Below are 24,512 nucleotides of genomic sequence, written 5' to 3'. Positions count from 1 at the left end.
GCCTGGGCACTGTATTCTGGGTTGGAAGTAGGGAAGTAGAGAAAGCATGGTCTCTCCAAGGAGATTACAATATACTGTGGTAATTTGTATGCAGGTAAATTGTAATACAAATGGTAATTCTGTAACAGTCATATCAGAAAGGTGCTATAGTAATCTCAGCAGATTTGGAAAAGGAACTAAAGGTAAAACATAGTAAGAATAAAATTAATGTTTTTTGTTTATTATGTTATAAAAGTTTATGTCTGAGTATGACCAGGGTAAGCTATGCTTCAAATATACTTAGGAGACAAGAACCTGAGTGATCCTTGCACAGAAACTTGGTAGACCGAGCACCGGCTTTAGTGTATGATCCCTCTGGAAATCCTACTGAAGGGGTAGTGAAGGAGGAAAAGATGTAAACCCGCAAAAACATCTTGACAGGAGAGGAGACGTTAGCAGATGAAAAAGGCTAACCATTCTGGAAAATGGAAAGGAGGCGGACAATGCCTTTAGCAGAGCAGAGCAGAAACCCAACTGCCAGAAAGGGTTGGAGTATGGGGTAGGAGAGCTGCCAATTAGAAACTGTCAGATTTCTGCATTGGAACTATGACATGTTCAGTAATTGAAGGTGCTGAGTGAAACAGGATAATTGTTTAGAGTCTGTCTTAGAACTTTTTAGACACCTAGGTTTCTTCTGTTAGCCTGAGCAGCAAGATAAGTGTTCTTCCCTCACCTTGGCAGACGACAGGAGGCTTACTCTGTAGAGATGACGTTGGAGGAGTTGGTTTGGATTGGAGGTTGACTGAGCTGGGAGTGGGAGTGGGCTGCTAGACTGATAACAGGGAAGTAGTTAAAAGTCTGCACTTAACACGAGGTTAAGACTCATCCTCCCTCCTTCCCCTCAACCGGCCTTTTTTCCTCCATTCAGCTCTCAACAAGGCTGGCAGCTAGATTTATACTCCCCAGGCAGGAAATTGGAGGATTTCTCCCTGGGGAAATTGGCTGGCCCGAGAGATCTACAGACTTTGGAAAGTTCTCAATTGAAGGACAATGTGTTTTGTCTCCCTCTCTCTTTGAATTTTCATATAACAAGGACTACTTACTAGTAGTCAATGAGCCACACAGCCACATACACAGCTCCTAATTACCTTCTTAATATCTCAGTGTGATGCATGAATGAATAGCCAAAGGTGACCAGGTATCTAAGGAAAGCCTTTGAGTAATATAAATGAATGGGGGAAAAAAAATGAATTCAGAGACAATGCAGGTAGAAAACAAATAAGTAAATACTGTAATTAATATGCTTAGAGAACTAAGAATACTGCACCAAGAAATGTGAACAGGATGGTCAAAACAAGGACCGTTCAATAAGCAGAAAGAGCTCTGAGAAATTTAGCAACTATTAGCAGAAATAAATATCAGAATTGAATATAAAGTTGGATCTATTTTTCAGAAAATGGGATAAACAGATAGAAAATAGAAAAAAAGATAAGATTAGAAGATGAATCCACAATAGCCTGCATGTAACTAATAGGAATTAAGGAAAAAACAGCGATTGAGGAGCTACTTACTGAAGAAAAATTTCCAGATGGAAGGACATGAATTTCTAGATTTGAGAGTGAGTTCAAGTACCAGCAAAACAAAAGGCAAAAGAGACACCACATCAAGGAACATTATTGTGAAATTTCCAAACACAGGGAGAAAATCCTGTATGTTTCCAGTGAGGGAGAATAAAACAGGTCACAGGTAAAGAAATGTGCTCTCGATTATTATGAGCTTATCAGAGTATCTCAGTGGAAGCCACAAGAAAGGGTTTCTCAGACATGAAGTGTCATCACATTTATTTTCAATGTAGAACAAGAAAGGAATTGAAGGCAGTGAAATAAGGAACTAGGGATGTCAACCCTGGGGAAGAGAACCTAACGGTAGATGTTACACAGGGAGCCAAAGTGCCAAGAACAGTTGTGACGGGACGCATTCTGTGGTGCTCCAGAGTGCAGGAGTGGAGTCAAAGATTACACAGCAAGACTGGCTGAACGTGTTAATGGCTTGTGCTATTCCAGGATTAAATCGTGATTGTCTGACACAAGCTGATACAGGTTTGAATAGAATCATATAAGGGAATCTCTTTAAGAGATTGCTAGACTATTAAGTATAAAATCTAACTAGACCATGAGATGCGATTATGACAATAAATGGCATTATATAAATAAATTAGTAGAGAGGAAGCTGTCTGGTATAAGCACAAAAAGTGGGTCAGTAAATCTAGCAGGTTTTTGTTTTAATTTTAAAAAAGTTCTTAACATAGCCCTGCATTTCTTTAAAGGTTATTTAAAAAGTACGGTCTAGTGAACTTGAAGGTTCTTCATTTATTCAAATCAAATTTTGAAAGCTTCTGATTTGACAAAATTCTCAAAAGCATTGTAGACAAGTAGACACAATCCCTTTTTATTCTAAAGGTCAAAATCATATATTCTTGAAAAATCACTCTGCGTTCAAGTGTCACTTCATTTAGCTACATTGTATTAGCGGAAAGCCCTTACAAATACAGAAAAACCCTGTTTCAAATAATTTATTCAACTCATTAATCAGGGAGTAGTGCTGGTTGAAAGAACATTTTGAGGAACAAGGTATGTACTGTCTATTAGGGAAGGCGTTTTGAAATAAGTTTCTGAATCAGAAATAAAACTGATTAATGTTCTATAGGGCATCGAAACCATAACCTTTTAAGTCAGACAGGCATCTTAACCAAATGATATTATTAAAGTAATAACTTCTGATATAAATATATGACCTGCAATTTTGGTTATTTGATTAGTATTTATAACTAATTGTTTTATACCTCACAAACTGTTTGACCCAGTAGAGCTTTATCAAGTTTGAAAGCCTTTGAAAGGGCAGAGGGATAGAAATCAAGGGAATTCAGGATAGTCTCTTAGATTTCCATTTTATGAATGTCTTAATTTATTAATTGTCCCAAAACTGAAGGACATTTTGTTTTTCGCCCCAATTTTTATTGTCCTAAATAGTACTACAATAAACATCCTGTCCTTTGATCAATTTTTACATGTGTGAGTATTTCTGTATGAGAGATATATAGAGGAGGAATTTCTGGTTAAATTTTATGCACATTTAAAGGGGATTGATACTATTTCAATTTACTTTCCCTTTAGCCTATTTCCCTAAACCCTCATCAACAGTGAATTTTATCCATTTTAATAATTTTTCTTAACTGATAAAGTGATATCACATTATTTTAATGTATGCTTTCCTGAGTGCTAGCAAGGTTATCTTTTTTATTTATTAGTCTATTTCCATTTCATCTGAATTTTCTGTTTTTGTCTTCTTTTTTTTTCTTTTTTTAAAAATTTGTATGTCCTGTAATGTTATCTTGAATATATAAATCAAAGATCTTTTCGCAGGTTCTAGCTTATCATTTATTTTCTTATATTTTTATTGAAATACAATAAAATACTATCCCAATATAGTTTATTTTATACACATGTAGTAAAGTACTCATAAGTGTAAAAGCTCAATGAATTTTCACAAATGGACTGCACCTTGTGTAACCAGCACTCAGATCAAGAAGCAAGACATTATCAGAATCCTAATATATCTTTTGAGTCTTCTTTCAATTACTTCCCTTTCTCAAAGGAGAACTACTACTCTTACTTCTAATACCATAGTTTAATTTTGCATGTTTTTGAACTTTATGTAAATGGGAGCACATTTTATGTACTCTTTTGAGTCTGACTTCTTAATGTTGTATTTGTGAGATTCAAACATGTTGCTCTATGTAGTTCTGATTTGTTCATTCTTCCTGCTAAGTAATATTCTATTCAATATACTACAGTTTATTTATCCATTCTATTTTAGGTGAATACAGTGTTGCTAGTATTTATTACAAATGGTACTGTTATAAACATCCCTGTAAATGTCTTTTGGTGAATATATATACTTGTTCGTGTTGGGGATATACATAGGAGTGAAATTGCTGGTTCATAAAATATGCACCTGTTAAGGTGTAGTGGATGTTGCCTACCAATTTTCCAAAGTGCCTAATCCACCAGCAATGTTTGGAAGTTTCAGTTGCTTCACATCCTTAATAGAACTTATTTGTATTTTTCATTTTGTCAGCCTAGTGGCTGTGTAGTAACATTGTATTTTGCTTTTAATTTTTATTTCCCTGTTGACTAGTGAAATTGGGTACTTTTTCATGAGTATTGGCCACTTGGATATCCTCCCTTATCTGTTCTTTTATCTATTTTATCTGTTCAAACACTTTTCCCATTTTTCTATTGAGTAGTCTGATTTTTTTCCTATTCATTTGTAGAAGTTCTCTATAGATCATTTAAATGAGTTTACTATAGGATATATGTATTGCAAATATCTTGTCCCACTCTATGGTTTGCCTTTTGACTTAACTTTTCTTAAAAGTTATGTATGTATGTATGTATGTAATCTCTACACCCCATGTGGGGCTCAAACTCATGACCCCGAGATCAAAACTCATGCTCTTCCAACTGAGCTAGCCAGGCACCATTGCCTTTTTATTATATAATGGTATCTTTTGATGAAGAGAAATTCTTAATTTTAAGGAAGTCCAGTTTTTCAATGTTTTCCTTTATGGCTAGTGTTTGTTTAAGAAATATTCACTTTCTCAAGGTCATGAAGATATTTTCCTCTAAAAACTTACTTAACAAATTTAGATCTATGATCCTTCTGGAATGAGTTTTGAATACGGATATTTAATTGAACTGGTACCAGGTATTGAAAGACTTTTTTTTAAATATGTTCATGAGGGGTATTGGTGTTTTACTACTTTTGTTTGTTTTTGATAGCAGGGTAATTCTGGTGTCACAAAATGTTTTTGAGAAGTATTCTGTCTTCCTTTATTTTCTGGAATACTTCGTGTGGAATTGGTATTATTTATTCCTGAAGTACTTGGTATAAGTGAAGTCATAGAGCCGTAGAAGTTGTTTGTATGTCTTTTGCAAGATTTTTGACCCAAATTTTCAACTTCTTTATTTGGATTTTCTATTTCTTGTTGTGTCTGTTTAAAATTTGTGTCTTTACACTGGTGAAAGAAATCAAAGAAGACATAAATGAGTGAAAAGTTATCCCATGTTCATGGACTGGAAGAATTAAAATTGTTAAAAATGTGTTTACTAGCCAGAGTTGTCTACAGATTCAATGCAATCCCAATTGACATTTTAATGGCATTTTTTACAGAAGTAGAAAAAACAATCCTAAAATTTACATGGCAATACAAAAAACCATCACACTTTGTATTTCAAGCTATTTTATAAAGCTGTAGTAATCAAAACAGTATGGCACTGGCATAAAAACAGATATATAGACCAATGGAACAGAACTGAGAGCCCAGAAATAAACTCATGTATATGGTCAATAATATTTGACATGAGAGCTAAGAATACTCAATGGAGATAAGACAGTCTCTTCCATAAATGGTACTAAGAAAATTAAATATTCATATGTAAAAAAATGAAGCTATACACACATACACACATACACAGGTGTGTTATTCAGCCATAACAAAGAAGGAAATCTTACTATTTGCAACAACATGGATGGATCCTGAGGGCATTATGCTAAGTGAAATAAATCAGAGAGAAAAAGACAAAACTGTATGGCTTCGCTTATATGTGGAATCTAAAAAAACAAAAAACAAAACACAAAATCATAAAAAAAAAGATCAGATTTGTGGTTACCAGAAGAGGGGGGAATGGATGGGGGGGGGATTGGATGAAGATAGTCAAAAGGTACAGACTTCCAGTTATAAGAAAAATAAGTGCTATGGATGTCATGTACAACATGATGTCTATCTGGTTATCACTGCTGTATGGTATATATGAAATTTGTTAAGAGAATCTATATGAGATGATGAATAGTAACTATACTGATTTGATAATCATTTCATGATATACATAAGTCAAATCATTATGTGGTACATCTTAAATGTATACAATGCTGCATGTTGATTATATCTGAATAAAACTGGGAATTGATCAGTGGATGAGTGGATAAAAAAATATGTGGTATATTCATACAATGGAATATTACTCAGCCTTGAAAAGGAAGGAAATCCTGTCACATGCTACAACATGAATAAACCTTGAGGATATTATGCTAAGTAAAATAAGCCAGTCACAAAAAAATAAATACTGTATGATTCCACTTATGTGAGGTATTTAAAGTGGTCAAATTCATAGAAAGTAGAACGGTGATTACCAGGTGCTGGGGGGAGTGGGAAAAATGGAGTTGTTTAATGGGTATTAAGTTTAAGATTTGCAAGATGAAAAAGTTCTTGAGATCTGTTTCACAATGGTATGCATATAGTTAACACTACTGTACTGTATACCTAAAAATGGTTACGATGGTAAATTTTATGTTATATGTTTTCTACCCCAATTAAAAAAAAGGTGGAGGGAGTGCTAGGGTTGGAAACTTATCATTTTGTACCCATTACAAAAGACTGAATCAGGCAAAAAGCAACAATGGATGCTAAATCTAGGTGAAAATTTCAATGAAGAGCAGGATGTGTGTGGTCGCAAAGTGTCTCCCTATAGATTGTGCATTGATTGCAAGATAGGATAAAATAAAAATATTCTATAGGAGAAAAACTGGACTTAAAGCAGTGGTCAAAGTTAACATCACTAATGAGGGAGAAATGGACAGTGTAAGCTTTCAGATGTGAAACGCTGAGAAAGGAGCCTCACCTATGCGGTATTCCAGTTGAGAATGAATAATCTGAATTTAATCATGAGGAGACCTCAGGTAAAAGTGAAATAAGGAGGATTCTGTTAAAAACAATGGAACAGAGGGACCATATTCTATTAAAATGCACATGTCCAAAAATTAAAAAAAAAATTGTGTCTTTGAAGAAATTTATTTCCCTAAATTGTTAATTTTGTTAGCATAAAAACTTCTATATTAGAATAACTTTTGATTTATAGACAAATTATAATAGTACAGAACATCTGCAATACCCCTCGTCCAGTTTCCCCTGTTGTTAGCATCTTATATTACGAGGGTTCATTTGTCAAAACTGACCTTAAAGAAACTGGCCTTGGTATATGAGAATTAACTAAATCCCAGACTTTATTTGAATTTCACCATTTTCCCCCCATTCATGTTCTCTTCTGTTCCAGGATGCAATGCAGGATATTACATTGCATTTAGTTGGTATGTCTCCCCAGTTTCTTCTGGTCTGTGACAGTTTCTCAGTCTTGTTTTTCGTGACCTTGACAGGCTGAGTAGTGGCCCAGGTATCCCCAATTTACAGTTGTCTGATTTTTTTTTTAATGATTAGACTAGAGTTATGGGTTTGGGGGAGAAATACCACAGAAGTAAAGTGCTCTTCTTGTCACATCATATCAGAAGGCACATGACATCCACGTGACACCACTGATGCTGTTAATGGTCATCATTTAGTTAAGGTGGTATTTGCCAGAGATGTTTTCTCTGCTGTAAAGTTACTCTATTTCCCTTTTCTCACTCTTTGGAACTGAGTCACTAAGTGTAGCTTGCCCTCCTGGGTGGGGAATTTGGCAAGAATTAAGCTCTACCTATTGGAGGAGGGAGTATATATACATTTGGGGGGATTATTCTGTAAAGAAGGTTTGTCTCTCCTCCCTTGCTTATTTATTTGATCATTTGTCTATATGAGTAGGGACTCATTTATATTTATTTTATACTTCATTATAATCCAATTATTATTTACTTTAGTGTTCCAGTTGTTCTAGCTCTGGCCCTTGGAAGGTCTTTCAGGTTGACTCCTATGTCCTGTCCTTTCACATATCCCATCCTTTAGTTTTTTGAGCACTTCACTACTTTATTGCATTACAGGATACTCCAGGCTTATCTCAAGTGTCCCCCTAGCCTGGCCTAGATTCAGCCATTTCTCGAAAAAGATTTGTTTTCTTTTATTGGAGAATAGTATTTAAGAATCAAGATATGGACACTGGGCTTGTTTGTTGCTACTGTAGTATCATTGTTTCTGGCCCCTGGATAGTTCTTTTTAACAGACTGAAAAATAATCACATGGTTTAATGGAATAAATCTTGAAAAAATGTAAATGAACAAAGTGAATTCTCAAAATGTTAACAGTAATAACCAACACATTAAATGCTGAACGTTTTGTGAAGTACTGTGCTGAGTGCTTCAGGTGTACCTCAGCTGATCATCATAACATCCTTACGACACAGGCACTGTTGGTATTTCTGTTCTATAGATGATGAAACTGAGACATAGAGAGATTAGGGAATTTGACCAAAATCATGCGCCACATAAATGACAGAACTGGGATCAAAGAGGTAAAATTCAAGTGTGATATATAACACTTGGAAATTACTGATTGGATAAATTCAAGAGAAAGGTGCTAAGAAAGTATTAGGATTAATCAAACAGTGAATTTTGAGGAAATCCAATTTATCAGGTTTTTTTTGTCCTTCATGTTTTTTGTGCACTAAGACATATTTGCATACTTGTGAACATTTTTCTCCTGTTTCTAAAATTTTATAGTGTTAGCTATTAGATTTATGTCTCTGATTTATTTCTTTTTTTAATGGGGTAATATAAGGATTGAGTTTTTTTTTCCATGTTATTTCAGCGTCACTTTTTGAAACATCTGTCCTTTCTCCATTACATTACCTAGGCCTCTTTGTCAAAAATCATTGAATATATGTGTGTAGAATTATATATAGACTTTTTATTCTCTTCCATTGCTGTATACTTCTGTCCTTATTCCAATGTCATAGTATCTTAATTATTATAGCTCTGTAATAAGTCTAGAAATCAAGTGGTTAAGTCTTTCGGTGTTGTTCTTTTTCAAAATTGTTGTTGCTATTGTAGGCTCTTGGCATTGCATATACATTTTAGAATTAGCTTGTCAGTTCTACAAAAAACTCCTGATGGGATTTTGATTGAGATCACTGTGGGGGGATTTGACATCTTAGCAATATCGAGTCTTCTAACAAAGGCAACGTGTATTTCTCCATTTATTCAGGTATTCTTTAATTTCTTTCAGCAATGCTTTGTAGTTTTTTTTTTTTTTTAAAGATTTTATTTATTTATTTGGGAGAGAGAGCAAGCAAATGGGAGTGAGAGAGAGAGCAGGAGTGGAGGAGCAGAGGGAGAAGGAGAAGCAGACTTCCCACTAAGCAGGGAGCCCAACTTGGGGCTCGATCCCAGGACCCGGGATCATGACCTGAGCCGAAGACAGACACTTAACCAACTGAGCCACCCACGTGCCCCAATGCTTTGTAGTTTCCAGTGTACAGGTCTTAAGCATGTTTCAAGTATTTCAGGTTTCTTACATTATTAAATTTTTAAATTTTAATTTTAGATTGTTCCTTGCTAACATAGAAATACAGCTGATTTTGTATTCTGACTGCATATCCCGCAACCTTGCTAAGTTTATAATTTCTAAAAGCTTTTAAAAATAGATTCCCCATGATTTCCTGTATAGACAATCATATCATCTTTGAATAAGAGTTTCATACATCTTTTTAAAAAATTTTTTGTTATGTTAATCACCGTACATTACATCATTAGTTTTTGATGTAGTGTTCCATGATTCATTGTTTGTTCATACATTTTCTTTAGCAATCTTCTTGTCTTCTTTTTCTTGCCTAACAGCACTGGCTAATACTTCTAATACATTGTTGAAAGGATGTGTTAAGAGCAGACATCTTTGACTTGTTCCAGATTTTAGAGGGACAGAGTTCAGTCTTTCACTCTTAAGAATGTTGTTAGCCATAGGTTTTTTTGTAGATATTCTTTATCAGGTTGAGAGGTTTCCCTTCGATTCATAGTCCGCTGAGGGTTTTTTTAGTAATTGAACTTTGTTAAATTTTTTTTCTGCATCTATTGAAATGATTATTTGTCTTTTTTCATTTTGAGTATATTCATACAGTGACTTATACTGATTACTCTGCAAGTGTTAACCTACTTTACATTTTTGGATGAACTCCATGTGGTCACAATATACTACCCATTTTATGTATTTCTGTATTTGATTTGGCAAATTTTGTTAAGGACTTTTGCATCTGTATGAGAGGATGTTGATCTATAATTTTCTTCTAATATCTTTGATATTTGTATCAAGATAGTTGTTAGGAACTGCAGTGTGTTCTGAAGTTCACATGTTGAAGCCCTTATCCCCAGTGTGATTGTATTTGGAGATAAGACCTTTAAAGAGCTTATTAAGGTTTTAAATTTTTTATTGTTATGTTAATCACCATACATTACATCATTTTTTGATGTAGTGTTCCATGATTCATTGTTTGTGTATAACACCCAGTACTCCACGCAGAGCATACCCATCACCAGGCTAACCCATCCTCCCATTCCCCTCCCCTCTAGAACCCTCAGTTTGTTTTTCAGAGTCCATCATCTCTCATGGTTTGTCTCCCCCTCCGATTACCCCCCCTTCATTCTTCCCCTCCTGCTATCTTCTTCTTCTTTTTTTTTTTTTTTTTAACATATATTGTATTATTTGTTTCAGAGGTACAGATCTGTGATTCAACAGTCTTGCACAATTCACAGCGCTCACCATAGCACATACCCTCCCCAATATCGATCACCCAGCCACCCCATCCCTCCCACCCCCCACCACTCTAGCAACCCTCAGTTTGTTTCCTAAGATTAAGAATTCCTCATATCGGGTGCCTGGGTGGCTCAGTTGGTTAAGCGACTGCCTTCGGCTCAGGTCATGATCCTGGAGTCCCGGGATTGAGTCCCGCATTGGGCTCCCTGCTCAGCAGGGAGTCTGCTTCTCCCTGTGACCCTCCCGACCCTCCCCCCTCTCATGCTCTCTCTCTCTCAAATAAATAAATAAAATCTTTAAAAAAAAATTCCTCATATCAGTGAGGTCATATGATACATGTTTTTCTCTGATTGACTTAATTTGCTCAGCATAACACCCTCCAGTTCCATCCACGTTGTTGCAAATGGCAAGATTTCATTCCTTTTGATGGCTGCATAATATTCCATTGTATATATATATACCACTTCTTCTTTATCCATTCATCTGTCGTTGGACATCTTGGCTCTTTCCACAGTTTGGCTATTGTGGACATTGCTGCTATAAACATCGGGGTGCACATACCCCTTCGGCTCCCTACATTTGTATCTTTGGGGTAAATACCCAGTAGTGCAATTGCTGGATCATATGGTAGCTCTATTTTCAACTTTTTGAGGAACCTCCATACTGTTTTCCAGAGTGGTTGCACCAGCTTGCATTCCCACCAACAGTGTAGGAGGGTTCCCCTTTCTCCACATCCCTGCCAACATCTGTAGTTTCCAGACTTGTTAATTTTAGTCATTCTGACTGGTGTGAGGTGATAATTCAATGAGGTTTTGATTTGGATTTCCCTGATGCCGAGCGATGTTGAACACTTTTTCATGTGTCTGTTGGCCATTTGGATGTCTTCTTTGAAAAAATGTCTGTTCATGTCTTCTGCCCATTTCTTGATTGGATCATTTGTTCTTTGGGTGTTGAGCTTAAGAAGTTCTTTATAGATTTTGGATACTAATCCTTTATTTGATATGTCATTTGCAAATACCTTCTCCCATTCTGTCAGTTGCCTTTTGGTTTTGTTGACTGTTTTCTTTGCTGTGTAAAAGCCTTTTATCTTGATGAAGTCCCAATAGTTCATTTTTGCTGTTACTTCCTTTGCCTTTGGCAATGTTTCTAGGAAGAAGTTGCTGCGGCTGAGGTCGAAGAGGTTGCTGCCTGTGTTCTCCGTTAGGATGTTGATGGACTCCTGTCTCACATTTAGGTCTTTTAACCATTTTGAGTTTATTTTTGTGTGTGGTATAAGGAAATGGTCCAATTTTATTCTTCTGCATGTGGCTGTCCAATTTTCCCAACACCATTTGTTGAAGAGCCTGTCTTTTTTCCACTAGACGTTCTTTCCTGCTTTGTCGAAGACTGGTTGACCATAGAGTTGAAGGTCCATTTCTGGGCTCTCTATTCTGTTCCATTGATCTCTGTGTCTGTTTTTGTGCCAGTACCATACTGTCTTGATGATGACAGCTTTGTAATAGAGCATGAAGTCCGGAATTGTGATGCCGCCAGCTTTGCTTTTCTTTTTCAACATTCCTCTGGCTATGCGGGGTCTTTTCTGGTTCCATACAAATTTTAGGATTATTTGTTCCATTTCTTTGAAAAAAGTGGATGGTATTTTGATGGGGATTGCATTGAATGTGTAGATTGCTCTAGGTAGCATTGACATCTTCACAATATTTGTTCTTCCAATCCATGAGCATGGAACGTTTTTCCATTTCTTTGTGTCTTCCTCAATTTCTTTCATGAGTATTTTATAGTTTTCTGAGTACAGATCCTTTGCCCCTTTGGTTAGATTTAGTCCTAGATATCTTATGGTTTTGGGGGCAGTTGTAAATGGGATTGACTCCTTAATTTCTCTTTCTTCTGTCTTGTTGTTGGTGTATAGGAATGCCACTGATTTCTGTGCATTGATTTTTATATCCTGCCACTTTACTGAATTCCTGTATGAGTTCTAGCAGTTTTGGGGTGGAGTCTTTTGGGTTTTCCACATAAAGTATCATATCATCTGCAAAGAGTGAGACTTCTTTGCCAATTCAGTTACCTTTTATTTCTTTTTGTTGTCTGATTGCTGTGGCTAGGGCTTCTAGTACTATCTTGAAAACCAGTGGTGATAGTGGACATCCCTGCCATGTTCCTGACCCTAGGGGGAGAGCTCTCAGTTTTTCCCCATTGAGAATGATATTCACTGTGGGTTTTTCATAGATGGCTTTTATGATATTGAGGTATATACCCTCTATCCCTATACTCTGAAGAGTTTTGATCAAGGAAGGATGCTGTACTTTGTCAAATGCTTTTTCTGCATCTATTGAGAGGATCATATGGTCCTTGTTCTTTCTTGTATTAATGTATTGTATCACATTGATTGATTTGCAGCCCAGGGATAAATCCCACTTGGTCGTGGTGAATAATCCTTTTAATGGACTGTTGGATCCTATTGACTAGTATTTTGGTGAGAATTTTTGCATCCATGTTCATCAAGGATATTGGTCTGTGATTCTCCTTTTTGATGGGGTCTTTGTCTGGTTTGGGGATCAAGGTAATGGTGGCCTCATAAAACGAGTTTGGAAGTTTTCCTTCCATTTCTATTTTTTGGAACAGTTTCAGAAGAATAGGTATTAATTCTTCTTTAAATGTTTGGTAGAATTCCCCTGGGAAGCCATCTGGCCCTGGGCTCTTGTTTCTTGGGAGATTTTTGATGACTGCTTCAATTTCCTTAGTGGTTATAGGTCTGTTCAGGTTTCCTATTTCTTCCTGGTTCAGTTTTGGTAGTTTATACATCTCTTGGAATGCATCCATTTCTTCCAGATTATCTAATTTGCTGGCATATAGTTGCTCATAATATGTTCTGATAATTGTTTGTATTTCTTTGGTGTTGGTTGTGATTTCTCTCTTTTCATTCATGATTTTATTTATTTGGGTCATTTCTCTTTTCTTTTTGATAAGTCTGGACAGGGGTTTATCAATGTTATTAATTCTTTCAAAGAACCAGCTCCTAGTTTCATTGATCTGTTCTACTATTCTTTTGGGTTCTATTTCATTGATTTCTGCTCTGATCTTTATTATTTCTCTTCTCCTGCTGGTTTTAGGCTTTATTTGCTGTTCTTTCTCCAGCTCCTTTAGGTGTAGGGTTAGGTTGTGTACTTGAGACCTTTCTTGTTTCTTGAGAAAGGCTTGTATTGCTATATACTTTCCTCTTAGGACTGCCTTTGCTGCATCCCAAAGATTTGAAGAGTTGTGTTTTCATTTTCATTTGTTTCCATGAATTTTTAAAATTCTTCTTTAATTTCCTGGTTGACCCATTATTCTTTAGTAGGATGCTCTTTAGCCTCCATGTATTTGAGTTCTTTCCGACTTTCCTCTTGTGATTTAGTTCTAGTTTCAAAGCATTGTGGTCCGAAAATATGCAGGGAATGATCCCACTCTTTTGGTACCAGTTGAGACCTGATTTGTGACCTAGGATGTGACCTATTCTGGAGAATGTTGCATGGGCACTAGAGAAGAATGTGTATTCCGTTGCTTCGGGATGGAATGTTCTGAATATGTCTGTGAAGTCCATTTGGTCCAGTGTGTCATTTAAAGTCTTTATTTCCTTATTGATCTTTTGTTTAGATGATCTGTCCATTTCAGTGAGTGGTGTGTTAAAGTCCCCCACTATTATTGTATTGTTGTCAATGTGTTTCTTTGCTTTTGTTATTAATTGCCTTATGTAATTGGCTGCTCTCATGTTAGGGGCATAGATATTTACAATTGCTAGATCTTCTTGTTGGATAGACCCTTTAAGTAGGATGTAGTGTCCTTCCTCATCTCTTATTATAGTCTTTGGTTTAAAAGCTAATTTGTCTGATATAAGGATTGCCACCCCAGCTTTCTTTTGGTGTCCATTGGCATGGTAAATGGTTTTCCACCCCCTCACTTTCAATCTGGGGGTGTCTTTGGGTCTAAAATGAGTCTCTTGCAGACAGCATATCGATGGGTCTTATTTTTTAATCCAATCTGATAGCCTGTCTTTTGATTGGGGCCTTTAGCCCATTTACATTCAGGGTAATTATTGAAAGATATGAATTTAGTGCCATTGTATTGCCTGTAAGGTGACTGTTACTGTATATTGTCTGTGTTCCTTTCTGGTCTATGTTGCTTTTAGGTTCTCTCTTTGCTTAGAGGACCCCTTTCAAGATTTCTTGTAGGGCTGGTTTCGTGTTTGCAAATTCCTTTAGTTTTTGTTTGTCCTGGAAGCTTTTTATCTCTCCTTCAATTTTCAATGACAGCCTAGCTGGATATAGTATTCTTGGCTGCATATTTTTCTCATTTAGTGCTCTGAATATATCATGCCAGTCCTTTCTGGCCTGCCAGGTCTCTGTGGATAGGTCTGTTGCCAATCTAATGTTTCTACCATTGTAGGTTACAGATCTCTTCTCCTGAGCTGCTTTCAGGATTTTCTCTTTGTCTCTGAGACTCGTAAGTTTTACTATTAGATGTCGGGGTGTTGACCTATTTTTATTGATTTTGAGGGGGGTTACTCTGTGCCTCCTGGATTTTGATGCCTGTTTCCTTCCCCAAATTAGGGAAGTTCTCTGCTATAATTTGCTCCAATATACCTTCTGTCCGTCTCTCTCTCTTTCTTCTTCTTCTGGGATCCCAATTATTCTATTTCATCTTATGGTATCGCTTATCTCTCGAATTCTGCCCTTGTGATCCAGTAGTTGTTTATCTCTCTTTTTCTCAGCTTCTTTATTTTCCATCATTTGGTCTTCTATATCACTGATTCTCTCTTCTGCCTCATTTATCCTAGCAGTTAGCGCCCCCATTATTGATTGCACCTCATTAATAGCCTTTTTGATTTTGACTTGGTTAGATTTTAGTTTTTTTACTTCTCCAGAAAGGGTGTCTCTAATAAATTCCATGCTTTTTTCAAGCCCAGCTAGTATCTTTAAAATCATGATTCTGAACTCTAGGTCTGACAACGTACTAATGTCCATATTGAGTAGGTCCTTGGCAGTCGGTACTACCTCTTTTTCTTTTTGTTGAGGTGATTTTTTCCATCTTATCATTTTGTCCAGAGGAGAATAGATGAATGAGAGAACAAAATGCTAACAGGATAACAACATCCCCAGAAAATATACTCTAAACAAATCAGAAAAGACCTGAAAATGGGGGAAAAGAAAGGGAAAGAAAGAAAAAAGGAAAAGAAAAAAAAAAGAAAAAGATAAACAAAAATAGAACAAAACAAAAAAAACAGAATATGATCAAATATGATCAGGCTGGTGCATAGATCAGTGCCACACAGTAGATTTTGGGTGTATTTTGGTCTGTTAGAAGAAAGTGCCTCCAAAAATTTAAAGGAAGAAAACTTATATATGTACAAAAATAAGGATTGATATGATGAAGGGATGGAATATGACTGTAAAGATGAAAATTATAAAATTTTTTTAAAAGGAATTGATAAGTTGTTTGAAAAAAGAAAGAAGAGGATTTAAAAAGAAAAAAAAGGGAGAGAATATGATCAGGCGGGAGATTAGAACAAAGCCATACACTAGAGATTTAGGGTATATTTTGATCTGTTAGAAGAAACTGTATCTCAAAATTTTAAAGAGAGAACAGCTTATATATATATATGCCAAAAATAAGGGTAACTACTATGAAGGGATAGAATATGACTCTAAAAATGAAAAATAAAAATGTTTTTTATAAAAGGGATTGATAGGATGTTGGTTGAAAAAGGGAAAAAGAAAAATTAAAAAAAAAAAAAGTTAAAAAAAATTAACTTTGAAAGACTAAAGAATCATGGGAAAACAGCCATGGATTCTATGTGCGGTATTCCCCTAGTGCTGGAGTTCTGCTGTTCTCATTGATCGGTAAACTTGGTCTTGGCTGGCTGTTCTCGCTGATCTTCTGGGGGAGGGGCCTGTTGCCATGGTTCCCAAATGTCTTTGCCGGAGGCGGAATTGCCCCGCCCTTGCTGGGTCCGGGCTAAGTAATCTGCTCGGGTTTGCTCTCCAGAGCTTTTGTTCCCCCGCAAGCTTTCCGTATAGCTTTGGAGGCAGAGAGTGAAAATGGCGGCCTCCCAATCTCCACCTGGAGGAGCCGAGAACTTGGGGCCCCGCTCCTCAGTGAGCCTCCAGAGAAAAGCAGTCAATCACTCCCGTCTCCCCGGTCTCCGGCCGCACTCTGTGCTCACCCAGCCTGTGACCGCGCGTTTCTAACTCTGGCACCCGGCCTCAGGTGGAGTCTCCAAACCCAGCAGATCCCTGCGGTGGGCTCCCGTGCCGCTCCTCCCAGGGGAGGAAGGGGAGTCTCCCCGGATCTGCCGCTTGTTGGGTCCCTGCTGGAGGAGCAGTGGCCCAACTGTGCCGTGGATCACGGTTTATGGCAACCCCGAGCTCAGAGCCCGTGCCTTGGCTCCGTCTCTGCAGCCGGCTTCCCTGCTCCAATACCTGGGAGGTCTGCCACACTCAGGCACCCCCAGTCTTTCTGTGACCCCAAGGGTCCTGAGACCACACCATCCCACAAGGGTTCCACCCCCAACTTAGCCACTGGAGTGACGTCCTTCAGCATAGCAGACTTCTAAAAGTTCCGATTTTGTGCTCTGCTGCTCTATCATTTGCCAGAAGCGGCTGACGGAGGCTCCCTCCCCCACCATCTATTCTCCCGAATATCACCTCGGATTCACTTCTCCGCATGTCCTACCTTCCAGAAAGTGGTCGCTTTTCTGTTCAGAGAGTTGTTGCTATTCTTTTCTTCGATCTCCTGTTGAGTTTGTAGGTGTTCAGAATGGTTTGATTCCCATCCAGCTGAATTCCTGGGACCAGATGAAATCCAGGTCTCCTACTCCTCCGCCAACTTGCTCCGCCCTGCAAGAGCTTATTAAGGTTAAATAACATCATACAGGTGGGGCCATAATCAAATCGGACTAGTGTCCTTATAAGAAGAGGAAAAGACACCAGGGATATGCATGCACAGAGAAAAGGCATGTGGGGACACAAGAAGAAGCTGGTTGAGGAGAGATGACTTAGGAGAAACCAAAGCTGCTGGCACCTTGATCTTGGACTTCTGATCTCCAGAGCTGTGGAAAAATTGAATTTCTGTTTTTTGAGTTACTCTGTGCTATTTTATTATCACAGCTGTAGTAGACAAATACAGTAGTGTTTACCTCATGAAATGAGATGGCAAATGTCTCCTCTTCAGTTTTATGGCAAGTTGGTGTAGAACTGGTGTTTTTCCTTAAATGTTTTGTAGAATTTGCCTGTGAAGCTATTCAGATCTGATGTTTCTTTGGGGGAGGATTTTAAATTATGAATTCAATTTCTTTTTTTTTTTTTTTTGTATCTTGTGTTTAATGATTAGAAGAGTTAATATTGTTAAAATTTCAATACTACCAAAAGCCATCTATAGATTCAATGTAATCTCTGTAAGATTCCAGTGGCATTTAAAAAAAAAAATCTAGTAGTCACATTTTTTTTTTATGTTCAGTTAGCCACTGTATAGTACATAATTAGTTTTTGATGTAGTGTTCAATGATTCATTAGTTAAGTATAACACCCAGTGCTCATCACAGCACGTGCCCTCCTCAATACCCATCACCCTGTTACCCCCTCCCCCCATTGTCCTCCCCTCTCAAACCCCCAGAATGTTTCCCGGGGTCCATAGTCTCTCATGGTTCATCTCCCTCTCTGATTTCTCACCCTTTGGATTTCCTTCCCTTCCCCTATGGTCCTCCGTGCTATTGCTTATGTTCCACATATGAGTGCAACCATATGATAATTGTCTTTATCTGCTTGACTTACTTCACTTGACATAATCCCCTCCAGTTCCAACCATGTTGAATTCAAATTCTTTAATAGATATAGAGCTATTCATATTAACTAGTTCTTCTTGGATGAGCTATGGTAGATTTTCAATTTCAGTCTTTCAAATTATTTGTTCATTTCATCTAAGTTGTCAAACTTACTGACAAAGTTATCCTTATTATTCTTTTAACACACTTTACATTTTTATAGAAAATATGGTGAAGTCCTCCCTTCCATTTCTGAGGTTGTTAGTTTGTTTCTTCTCCCTTTTATTTTTTGATGCATCTGAAAATTCACCAATTTTATTGATCTTTTCAATTAACGCAATGCTGGTTGCATTTTATTGTTTTTCTCCTTCAATGATTTCTGTTTTTACCACCATTTCCATTCTACTACTTCTTTGAATTTAATTTGCTCTTCTTTTCTAATTTCTTAAGGTAGAAGTTTAGATAATTGGATTTTAGGCCTTTCTACTTTCCTCATACAAGTATCCAATGCTCTACATTTCTATAAAACATTACTTTGCTTCATCCTTAAAATTTCAATGTGCTGTTTTTATTTACCCTCATGAAGTTTAAGCTATTTTCTAGATTCTCTTGTGATTTATTTTTTGACTCACAGGTTAAAAAAATTTGTTGTTGAGTTTCCAGATATTTGGAGATTTCCCATATACCTTATTATTATTAATTTGTAATTTAATTACATTGTGATCTGATCTTTATAATTTATGTGATAAACTCTATATGATTTCATAGCTTGTTAATTTTTTGAGAATTGTTTTATGGCCCAGTGTATAATCTTTGAAAATGTTCCATGCATTCTTCAATGTGTATTCTGTTGTTTTTAGGTGAAGTGTTTTGTACTTTTAAATTAGGACAGAATGAATTATAGTGTATTTCAAATCTTCTATGTCTTTACTGATTTTTTTCTTTTCTTTTCTTTTTTTAAAGATTTTATTTATTTGACAGAGAGATAGCACAAGTAGGCAGAGAGGCAGGCAGAGAGAGAGGGAGAAGCAGGCTCTCTGCTGAGCAGGGAGCCTGATGTGGGACTCGATCCCAGGACCCTGAGATCATGACCTGAGCTGAAGGCAGCTGCTTAATTGACTGAGCCACTCAGGTACCCCTGTTTTTTTTCTTTTATGTCAGTTGCTGAAAGAAAGTTTTGTGGATATGTGTCTTTCTCCTTTCAGTTCTGTTAGTTTTTATTTCATATTAATCTGGGTTTTTGGTATGAGTTGAATACAGATTTTGAATTGCTATTTTTCTAATAAATTAACATCTACCATTATGTAATGTCATCTTTATCACTGGTAATGCTCTTTAGTCTGAAGTCTACTTCATCTAATGCTAATCTAGCCATTCTAACTTTTTCTTGACTAGTGTTAGCATGGTATCTCTTTCCCTCTTTTTTCTTTTAAAGTTTGCTGAATTTCTGTTCAGTCCTTTTCCCCCCACTCTGCTTCATTTTGGATCATTTCTATTGCTGTATGTTGACATACACTGGTCTTTTCTTCTCTACTCTCTCATCTGCTGTTAGTTCTATCCAGTTCATATATTATGTATTTCATCTCTAGAAATTCCATTTGGGTTTCATTTTTACATTTTTTATTTCTCTTCTATGTTTTCTTTTTTTAAATTTTATTTTATTATGTTATGTTAATCACCATACATTACATCATTAGTTTTTGAAGTAGTGTTCCATGATTTATTGTTTGCATAACACCCAGTGCTCCATTCAATACATGCCCTCTTTAATACCCACCACCAGGCTAACCCATCCCCCTCCCCCTCTCCCCTATAGAACTCTCAATTTGTTTCTCAGAGTCCATAGTCTCTCATGGTTCATCTCCCCCTCCGATTTCTCCCCCTTCATTTTTCCCTTCCTACTATCTTCTTTTTCTTAAACATATAATGTATATTTTATTTCCTTGAGCACCTTCATAAAATTTGTAACAGCTTGTTCAAGGTTCTTGTTTACAAATTTCATCATCTATTATTTCTAAGTATATTTCTATTGACTGACTTTTCTAGTCATAGGATATATTTTCCTATTTCTCTGCATCCCTGTTAATTGTTTACTGGATGCTGGATGCTGCAAATTATATGATTTTTGGGTGCTGGGTTTTTTTTTATTCCTTTAAGAAAGTGTTTGGTATTTTCTGCCTTGCAGTTATATTACTTGAAGTTCAAATTAAACTTGATTCTTTTTGAAGCTTGCTATTAAGCTTCTCAAAGGTGTTGCAGGGTAGCCTTTATTCTGGGGATAATTTAGTTTTGCTAAGAAGTGTCTGTTCTGTGAACTCTCCCTGGAGCCTAATGTATTGTGAGATCTCATTCTGGCTTGTAAGAACACAAACTGTTCCTCACCCTTACTAAACTCTGCTGCTTTCCACTGATTTTCCTTGATATCAGGGATTGTCCTACATATAAGAAGACCCATATTCTGTAAAGGATAAGAGAGGATTTCTTTGCATATGTTCAGACTTCTCTTGTTCTGTACAACTATCTCCTCTCTTGATATTCTGCCCTGCAAATTCTACTTGCCATGGTCTCTCTGAGCTTTGATCTCTTTCTCTGCAACTCAATGAGATCACTGGGCTCTTTCTTCTCTCCTTGAGATGTGGCCTGGAAACTCTTTGAGGACTTAATCTGGGGCAATCATAAGACTCACCTCATTTGTTTCCCCTCTCTCTGAGATCATAATCTATTGCACAATGTCTGAAAATTGTTGTTTTAATGTATTTTATCCTATTTTCTGGTTGTGATTAAGTTATAAATTTCTCATGGGCAGAAGTGAAAGTCAGTGGTAGATTACTTTAATTTTCATTTGTTTATTAGGTGACACTGGATTTTTTTTAAATACATTTATTGGCCTGTAAGTTTTCTTCTTCTATGAGTTGCTTGTTTATAATTCTTACAGATAGTTTTTTTCTTTTAATTTGCCTCCCTAGCATATGAAGCTCCTTTTTAAGTGCAGAATTCCTGGTTCTTTGAATCTTGGTGTGAATCAATAGTGGCAGTAACATTTAATGTCAAGGATTATGGGAGGACATGGTATAGTTTTAGCATTCAGTAACAGGAGTGAGTGTTAGATGTGCACCCTCAGCATTCAGGAGACCATGTCTTTTTGCTCGGCTTTTTTGGTGGTTAGAGGAACTGCCCAGAGGACATACAATAAATTTTATTTATTCTCAAATCAGCAGTAGTTGGATGTTGTTACTTCCAACTAAGAGTATCAGCTAGGTTAATATACTTGACTCATTTCCCCCCCCCCCCCATTGGCTCGTCTTATTGAATTTCAGGAATTCGATATGTATCCTAGATACATATCACTTCTTCCTGGTGAATGCTTTAAAAAAAAAAAACAAAACTATATTGAGAGTATCTTCTTTTTTTCATTTTTTATTTTTTTAAGATTTTGTTTCTAAGTAATCTCTACAACCAACCTGGGGCTCAAACATACAACCCCGAAATAAAGGGTTGCATGCTCTTCCAACTGAACCAGCCAGGCGCCTGTATTGACAGTATCTTTTAATTAATATTCAAGTTTATCAATATTTTCTTCTATAAGTTGTGCTTTTGTAATTAGAAAATTTATTCCTACCCTGAGAGAATAAAAATAGCCTCTTTTATTTATTTATTTTGTATACTTTGATCTTTGATCTTATCAGGCTCTGAGATAGGGATATAATTTTTTTTTTTTTTTTCTGGTAGGAAAGCCAGTTGTCCCAACCCCATTTATTTTAGTGTTTTCCCTACTCATCTGCAATGCCACCACTATCTAATAGTAAATGCTTTTATGTACTTGAGCATGTTTTTGAATCCCTGTTCTCTTTTCGTCCTCTATTTTTCTACTCTTATGCCAATTCACACTGTTGATTACTCTAACTTACAATCAGTATTGATACCTGATAGGGCAAGTGCCCCAATCTGTTTTCCTTGTCCAAGTTGTCTTTGCTGTTCTTGGACTTATATTCTCTAGTTTGTCTACACAACACACACACACACGCACGCGCACACACACATCCTGCTTAAATTCTGATTGGATTTGCATTGAATCTGTGGATTTAGAGGCTACTTACCATTATTATGATACTAAGTTTTCTCCTATATGAATATGGGTTCTTCTACTTTTTGTAAACTTCAGTAAGATTTTGCGATTTTTACTATATATTTTTGGTTTATTTCTAGTTACCTTATATTTTTATTTCTATTGTGAATGATACATTTTCTTTTGTTTCAGTGTCTAGTTGGTTATTGTTGGTTTATGGAATGTTTCTAATTTATTGTATCAGCTATCCTGTCAGACTTTTTTATGATTTCTAGTAATTTGACTATAGAGTCTCTTTAATTTTCTGTGTATTTGCAAATATGATTTACTTGCTTTGTTTCCAATTCTTAAGGTTTTTTTTCTTCTTCTTTTGTTTTATTGCTTGGGCAATAATACAAATACATTATACATTATACAATGTTAAATAAGGGTAATGGTAATAGGCATTTTTATGTTTTTCTTAAACAATGAGAATATGTCTAAAGTTTTAGCATTAAGCTTAATGTTGGCTCAATATTTTGAATAGATAACCTTTTCTATAAGTTAAAGAAGTTCCTTTCTATTTCTACCTTGAAAGGCCATTGAATTTTTCAAATGGTTTTTCTTTATATCTTCAGATGATAATATGATTTCTGTCCTTTAATTGACATTTGTTATATACCAATTTACACTGATAGATTTTTATGATACCGACCATAATTTGAAATCTTGTGATAAATCTAACTTAGTCTACACATTTCTTCCATTGCACCATTTAGTAATATTGTACTTAGGATTTTTGCACTGATGTCCATTTTTAAGTTTGGCTTATAATTTTTCTTGTATTTTACATGTTTTGTTTTCATGTAAGGATTTTACTACCTTTTAGTATAAATTACATAATTTTACATTTTAAAAAATTCTCTAAAATAGTTTGTATAAGAAAGAGATTTTGTTCATTGAAAGTTTGATAAAATCTCATCTGGAAGCCCCTTTGGGCCTGGATGTCTGTTACCTCCTGGGGATGAGATTTTTAATTATTGGTTTAACTTTTTAAATGCTTATTATACTATTTATGCTTTCTACATATTCTTGGGTAGATTTTGATGATTTATAATTCTCTGTAAAAGTTTCCATTTCATCAAATTTGTCTAAAGGTACTTACTTCTAAAAATGATAGTTGGGTCCGTGGCCGTGCCCTTTTTCCTTCTTAATGTTAATTAAATTGAGTAGTGAAAGACGTTTGCATATTTTTAAGTCCTTTTTCAAAGAACTAATATTTGATTTTGTTGATTTGTTGTTTTAAATTGTTTTCTGTTTGCTGTATTTCTTTATGATGTCTTACTTTCTACTTTTTTGGGGGTTTCCTCAGTTTTACTTGGCCTTTATGATTAAATATAAAACTCATTTTTGTCCTTTTTTTCTGCTTCTGTTATAAATGTATTTAAAACTATACATTTCCACTTTAAATACTGCTTTAGTTAACTTTCATGTTAGTTTTGATGTTTTTTCATTGATATTTCATAATATATACATATAAAATTAACTCGTGTTATAATAGTTCACAATTTCTTTTTGTCCTTTTTAACACATTAATGAATGACCTTCTTTGTTTCCAAAGTATATGTTTACTATATATATTTTTTTACTATATTTGTATTGTTGATTTTGTAATATGTCATGTCACAAAATTTCTAAACCATAATAGTTAGGGCTGCCATGATATAGGGAACAGTACTCTGAATGCTCATTCCAAAATCAAAGAAAAATATCTCCTTTGGCTTCTATATGAAATATTCTGTGCAGTGAAAATAACAGGCTAGCAATGATCCTATAATAAAACCAGCAATGACTTTCCTAGGGAGGATTCATATTTTATTCTTCAATAAAGCCTGAAATGACTTTCTATATACATTAACATATTGCTAATTTATTTATTATTAATAATTCAGGAAGTTAAGGTGAGATTTATGTAGCACACTGTTCTTTATCTAAGAAGTAGACCCTGAAAAACAGAAGAATTATCTTATGTGATACCCAGTGCATAGGTTCTGGAAGTTGTGTATATTTAGGATTTACCTGAAGAGTAATACAGAAGTAGGAACAAAGGGACCGCTCAAAAA

General features: G+C 35.9%; 1 protein-coding gene across 1 annotated transcript in view; it reads left to right on the top strand.

Moving 5' to 3' along the window:
- LOC135364823 (tyrosine-protein phosphatase non-receptor type 20-like) overlaps window positions 1-24,512 on the top strand; it is an 89,814-nt gene that overhangs the window by 24,779 nt on the left and 40,523 nt on the right. The window lies entirely within an intron of this gene.

This window comes from Mirounga angustirostris, unplaced genomic scaffold, assembly GCF_029215605.1.
Source record: "Mirounga angustirostris isolate CCGP_5_RB_7025 unplaced genomic scaffold, mMirAng1.0.hap1 SCAF_6, whole genome shotgun sequence".
Classification (NCBI taxonomy): domain Eukaryota; kingdom Metazoa; phylum Chordata; class Mammalia; order Carnivora; family Phocidae; genus Mirounga; species Mirounga angustirostris.
This window is presented reverse-complemented; position numbering and strand designations above follow the sequence as displayed.